This window comes from Mirounga leonina, unplaced genomic scaffold (assembly GCF_011800145.1).
Source record: "Mirounga leonina isolate KUSES-001 unplaced genomic scaffold, KU_Mleo_1.0 Mir_151, whole genome shotgun sequence".
NCBI lineage: Eukaryota > Metazoa > Chordata > Mammalia > Carnivora > Phocidae > Mirounga > Mirounga leonina.
The window spans coordinates 90,870,180-90,876,179 of NW_023270377.1; positions in this window are offsets into that span (position 1 = coordinate 90,870,180).

Below are 6,000 nucleotides of genomic sequence, written 5' to 3' on the forward strand. Positions count from 1 at the left end.
TTATTTGGGTGATTGTTTATCTATACAGAGGAAAGCAGAGAGAAACAGGCCCTGGCTGACTCCTGAGAGAAGAAGCCATGATCTGATTTAAAGTGTTATTAGAAATCAAGGTTTGGGGGTGCCTGGGTGGGCTCAGTTGTTAAGTGTCTGCCTTCGGCTCAGGTCATGATCCCAGGGTGCTGGGATCGAGCCCCACATCGGGCTGCATCGGGCTCCCTGCTCCATGAGAAGCCTGTTTCTCCCTCTCCCACTCCCCCTTTTTGTGTTCCTGCTCCCACTATCTCTCTCTCTGTCAAATAAATAAATAAAATCTTAAAAAAAGTAAAAAGTAAAAAAGTAAAAAAATTTAAAAAAAAGAAATCAAGGTTTGTCCCTGAATTTCAGATCCTTCAAAACAAATTCATGCATTCCAAAGTGCCTGTGTTCAGTTTCTTTAAAAAGAAAACCTATTCCATAATACTATATCTTTTAATTTAAAAAAAAGCACAATGTCCATTATCCAGTTGTCTTCAGCAATATAGAAGCTATTAAATGGTACTTCTATAGGTAACATCCCAATGAAAACGTTGGTTTGTTTAATTGGTGGCTATTATGACATTGGAGCCTGGGATTACATAAAAATCATGTTTTTACTATCTATAAAATATAAATCATATTTCATTTGGGGCTGGAGTCTAATTTACAGCTCTTGTGCTTTTATATTACCTGTTGGCATGCTAAAAGAGAATGATATAGACAGCTAAATAAACCATACAAATTGTTAAAAATTTAAATATTCACTTAGCAGGATCCACTAACTACTGAGTCTGGTGGATATAAGCAATAGATATGCAAATTCCTTAAGAGAAAGTGCTATCTGGGGGAGGTGTGCTTCTATTGTGTATTGAATCCTTTTTTCAAAAATATTCATTATTCAATTATGTCTACAACTGCAATGCAAACTGATGCTCTTGCCCTACAAAAAGAAAAATGCAATCCCAATCTCAATGTTTTTTTCCTTAGGCAAGTGCATCTAGAATGAAAGAAACCCTAGAACAATTCCAGGGACTTGGTCTGTCCCCAGATGGAGAGAAGGAAGAATATTCTGCAGTCTTTCAGGGCTCAGAAGCCAAGCAGCCATCAACAGGAATACTTCCAATACAGAGACTGCAGAGAAAGGCCTGCTGAGCTGGGAAAGTGGTTGGTATGATCAGTACTTAGGTGATGCTATGTGCATCTTAAGTGACTATTTAAAATCTAGGATAAATTTTAAGCTATTCCTTTCAAAAAATATAGCTTATAAGACTGCCATATGTTGGGGATAACCTGTAAGAAAACTGGAGAGGAACACATTTATTAATGGCCCCTCCACCTGCAGTTGATGACCAATAAGTGTTTTGGCAGAATCGATATCTAGAGCCAGAAAAAATCTCCTGTTAGACCTTTGATCTCTCAGCAACTGGAGGGATAAAGGTTTGACTCACCTGCAAGTTTTACAAGGCTGAATTCTATGTTAGGAAACTCAATAGAAATGATTCAGGGATTCCCTCACTATTACTTTCACTTGGCAATAAAACTGCTAATATCAGCCCAGTCTTATAACTTTGGTCTGTGAACCCGTTTTCAAGGGCATTGCGTTCCTCTGTGGCATATTTGGGCATTTTTCTAGCCCATCATGGAGTGGCTTAGGTATTGCTGGGTGACAAGTTTCTCCTGTAAGTCTGCTAATCCATTCCTGTAGTGAAATCAAACAGAATAACCTCATTACCTCCTCAGAATAATGATTACACTTCAGAGAATTTTCACATGTATTAGGGTATTGGCTTTGAAAGTGTGTTCGAAAGGCCACCTGGGGTATGAGCAAATGGAGGTTTAGGGGATCTCACACCAGACCTACTGAGTCAGACTGTCTGGAAATGAGATCCTATAATCTGCATTTTAACAAGCTCACCATGTGAATCTTATACATACACATGTTTCAAAACGATTGCCTGTAATCTTCAAGCCACTGTTGGAGAGCTGGAAGCCAGGAATCTGGTCTTACTTCTTGTCCTCAGCAACAAATAAATATGAAATGAATAAATAATGGAAATTATTTGAAGTATGAGGTAAATAACTGTCAAAGATCACTTTTCTGCTATATATCTATTATGTATATAAATGATATATATGTCTCACATATCTACTATGTATATGTAAAATCTTATATTTTGTGACCCATTTAGTTTTATATTAGACCTTCCTGGAGTGTCTGTTAGAAATTAAGATTCCCTAGCCCCATTCTAGACCTACACTCCCTATTCCCATAACAATGGGCATTATTCAGTACTCTAAATACCAGCCACGTTTCATTATTGACAAAACTAGTCAAAATAATGATGGCAATGAAATAAAATGTAATTTCATTTCTTATCACAAAAGCCTGGGATAGAAGGTTCTGTTGTCCGTATTTTTTTTATTATGTTATGTTAGTTACCATACAGTACATCATTAGTTTTTGATGTAGTGTTTCATGATTCATTGTTTGCGTACAACACCCAGTGCTCCATGCGATACATGCCCTCCTTAATACCCATCCCCCCAATCCCCTCCCCTCTAAAACCCTCAGTTTGTTTCCTGGAGTCCATAGTCTCTCATGGTTCGTCTCCCCCTATGATTTCTCCCCCTTCATTTTTCCCTTCCTTCTCCTAATATCCTCCATGCTATTCCTTATGTTCCACAAATTAGTGAAACCGTATGATAATTGACTTTCTCTGCTTGACTTATTTCACTTAGCATAATCTCCTCCAGTTCCATCCATGTTGATGCAAAAGTTGGGTATTCATCCTTTCTGATGGCTGAGTAATATACCATTGTATATATGGAGAAACAGAAGGTAAAGAAGATAATATCCTTACTACCCAGTAAGGAGATCCATTAGCTTAATTCGTGTCATGAGTCCTCTGTGTTTCTAACACCATGGGAGAGAAAGTCTACACGTAAAGAGTGCATTTGCTCCCAAATCTTAAATGTTGAGATTAAAGGATTGTATGAAAATTTGTCATGTCATATCATTTCTCTTTATAAAATTAAATCAAATCTGTAAGTATTTAGTGATAGTTTCATAGGTACATCAAAAGTTAAATCATGGATGCTGGGGTTCAGATATCAAGGCAAGACAATATAGAAAAGCTTCAAACAATGTCCCGTTCTGAAATTAATGCCCCCCCATCAACATCAACTATGAATCCAATGGTGTAAAAGCAGATCATGGCTGCAAGGAACTGTTAGGGTATCTGGGAAAAGGGATTCACACTGGACTCTGAGGGAGACAATATTTAATAGTCAAATGGATAAACAGGTATTCTTTTCATCTTTTTTTTTTTTTATGACTGGTTATTTCTCTTTTTTCTTAACATTCAATTAGCCAACATATAGTACATCATTAGTTTTTGATGTAGTGTTCAATGATTCATTAGTTGCGTATAACACCCTATCTTTTTATTCAACATTTATTGGATTATCTTTTAGATGCAAAAAAAGTATGTTAATTAGCAGAGTGACTATTTTCCCAATATCCAATCCTTTTGGGAATCCTCTATCTCCCATTTCCTGTGGTTTGGGTGGGGCTGACCACATCCACCTACCTCAGGAGCAGACACATGACTCAAGCATGGGCAATTAAGTCTTCTATTCTCTCTGCCACAAAGGAATAAGCATGGGACACAAGGTGAACTGATAAGAGCCTTCTGTGGAAGTATTCTGTCTGAGAAATTAAAAATACTAACTTTCCCACTACAAGCTACATGTCCCAAGTATGCAACAGCTTCCTCAGGCCATCTTCTCTGGCTATTTGGGGGGAGTCTTCTAGGAGAGAAAATGGAGCTAATATGCCATCTGCATGAGAGGCAAAGAGAGATTGCTGGTAAAAATCATTTGGCTTGGGGCACCTGTGTGGCTCAGATGGTTAAGCATCTGTCTTCGGCTCAGGTCATGATCTCTGACAGGGGGATCGATCCCCATAAGATCGATCCCTCGATCAATCCCATGATTGAGCCCCACATCGGGCTCCCTGCTTGGTGGGGAGACTGCTTTTCCCTTTCCCTCTACTGTTCCCCCTGCTTGTGCTCTCTCACTCTCTCTGTCAAATAAATAAATAAAATCTTTAAAAAAAAAAATCATTTGGCTCCCTAAACCAAGACCTGACTGGAACCTGGATCTTTTCAATATTTGAACCAATAAATTTTCTTTTATGCTTAAGGTGGTCTGAGTTGGGTTCCTCTCTTTTGCAGCCAAAAGATATTCCAACGTATAAAGCAATGCTACAAAGTAAAAAACATTCACTGTCATCAAGAAGCGTATAGCTAACCAAACAAGATTACTAATAACTATAAAGCAATGTGATAAAATGTTATAATAAATGCAAACACTAGATGGTTTGCTGGCACAGAAAAGGGCCACCTTATTCCTTATCTGGAATTAGAAGTATCAAACTTCTGCCACTGAAAGGTATCAGGGATTTATTAGCCTTTATCTTGTCTAATCTTTTTCCTCTATTATATATAGAAATGACCATTCAAACCAATCAATAGATATTTTCTTCTAAATACATAGCATATAAGAATTTTTAAATGGCACAGAAATCACTTAAAAGAACTGCACACATTTCCTGGGCTTATTAATAAATTTACAGTTTACATAGTCAATTATCATATGGTTTCACTTATTTGTGGAATATAAAGAATAGCATGGAGGACATTAGGAGAAGGAAGGGAAAAATGAAGGGGGGGAATTTCAGAGGGGGAGATGAACCATGAGAGACTACGGACTCCAGGAAACAAACTGAGGATTTTAGAGGGGAGAAGGATGGGGGCATGGGTTAGCCCAGTGATGGGTATTAAGGAGGACATGTATTGCATGGAGCACTAGGTGTTATACACAAACAATGAATCATGAAACACTACATCAAAAACTAATGATGTACTATATGGTGACTAACATAATAAAAAAAAGAATTTTAAATAAGACCTTTCTTAACTAGTGAAACTGCCTCAAACTCAACATCAAAAAACATTATTCACATACTCCTAAAATCCCTTATTTTCTAGTTCTGTAGCAAATGTCCAGTTCAATGATGATCATCAGGAGTCGGATAAATATCCATGGACAATTGTTCTGATTTGTTTTTAGCTTCAAAGGGGTATACTTAAGGACAGAGGTAACACAAAATGAGGAAAGGGAAGAACCTGAAAGCAGAGAACTCTGTATGTGTAGTAAATCATGGTACGTTATTTTAACTACAGTGATAGAGAGAAGGTAGTCACCAGTCATGTTATAGTTTGACATCAAGTTAGAGCCAATATTAATCAATGGCAGAAAAAAAAGCAAATTTTGCTTAGAATTGTCACAGGGTAGGAGCATCAAGATTTGGTAGGCTTCATTATAATTTCAGAGAAAGAAAAAGTCCTAGCTTCAAGAAAATACAGGAAAGTCAGTGTTAATCCATACATCAAAAAGTAAAAGATGCTGGGAGGTAGAAGGAAACTGGGTTTTAGAAATACATGGAATAATGGGGAGCCTGAGTGGCTCAGTCAGTTGAGCATTTGACTCTTGATTTCAGCTCAGGTCATGATCTCAGGGTTGTGAGATCAAGCCCCATGTTGGGCTCTGCTCTGAGTGTGGAGTCTGCTTAAGATTCGCTCTCCCTCTCCCTCTGCCCCTTCCCCCTGTTTGCACACATGTTCTTTCTCCCTCTCTCTAAAAACTCAACACCCAAAGAACAAAGAATCCAATCAAGAAATGGGCAGAAGACATGAACAGACATTTCTGCAAAGAAGACATCCAAATGGCCAACAGACACATGAAAAAGTGCTCAACATCGCTCAGCATCAGGGAAATCCAAATCAAAACCTCAATGAGATACCACCTCATACCAGTCAGAAGGGTTAAAATTAACAAGTCGGGAAACAACAGATGTTGGCGGGGATGCGGAGAAAGGGGAACCCTCCTACACTGTTGGTGGGAATGCAAGCTGGTGCAGCC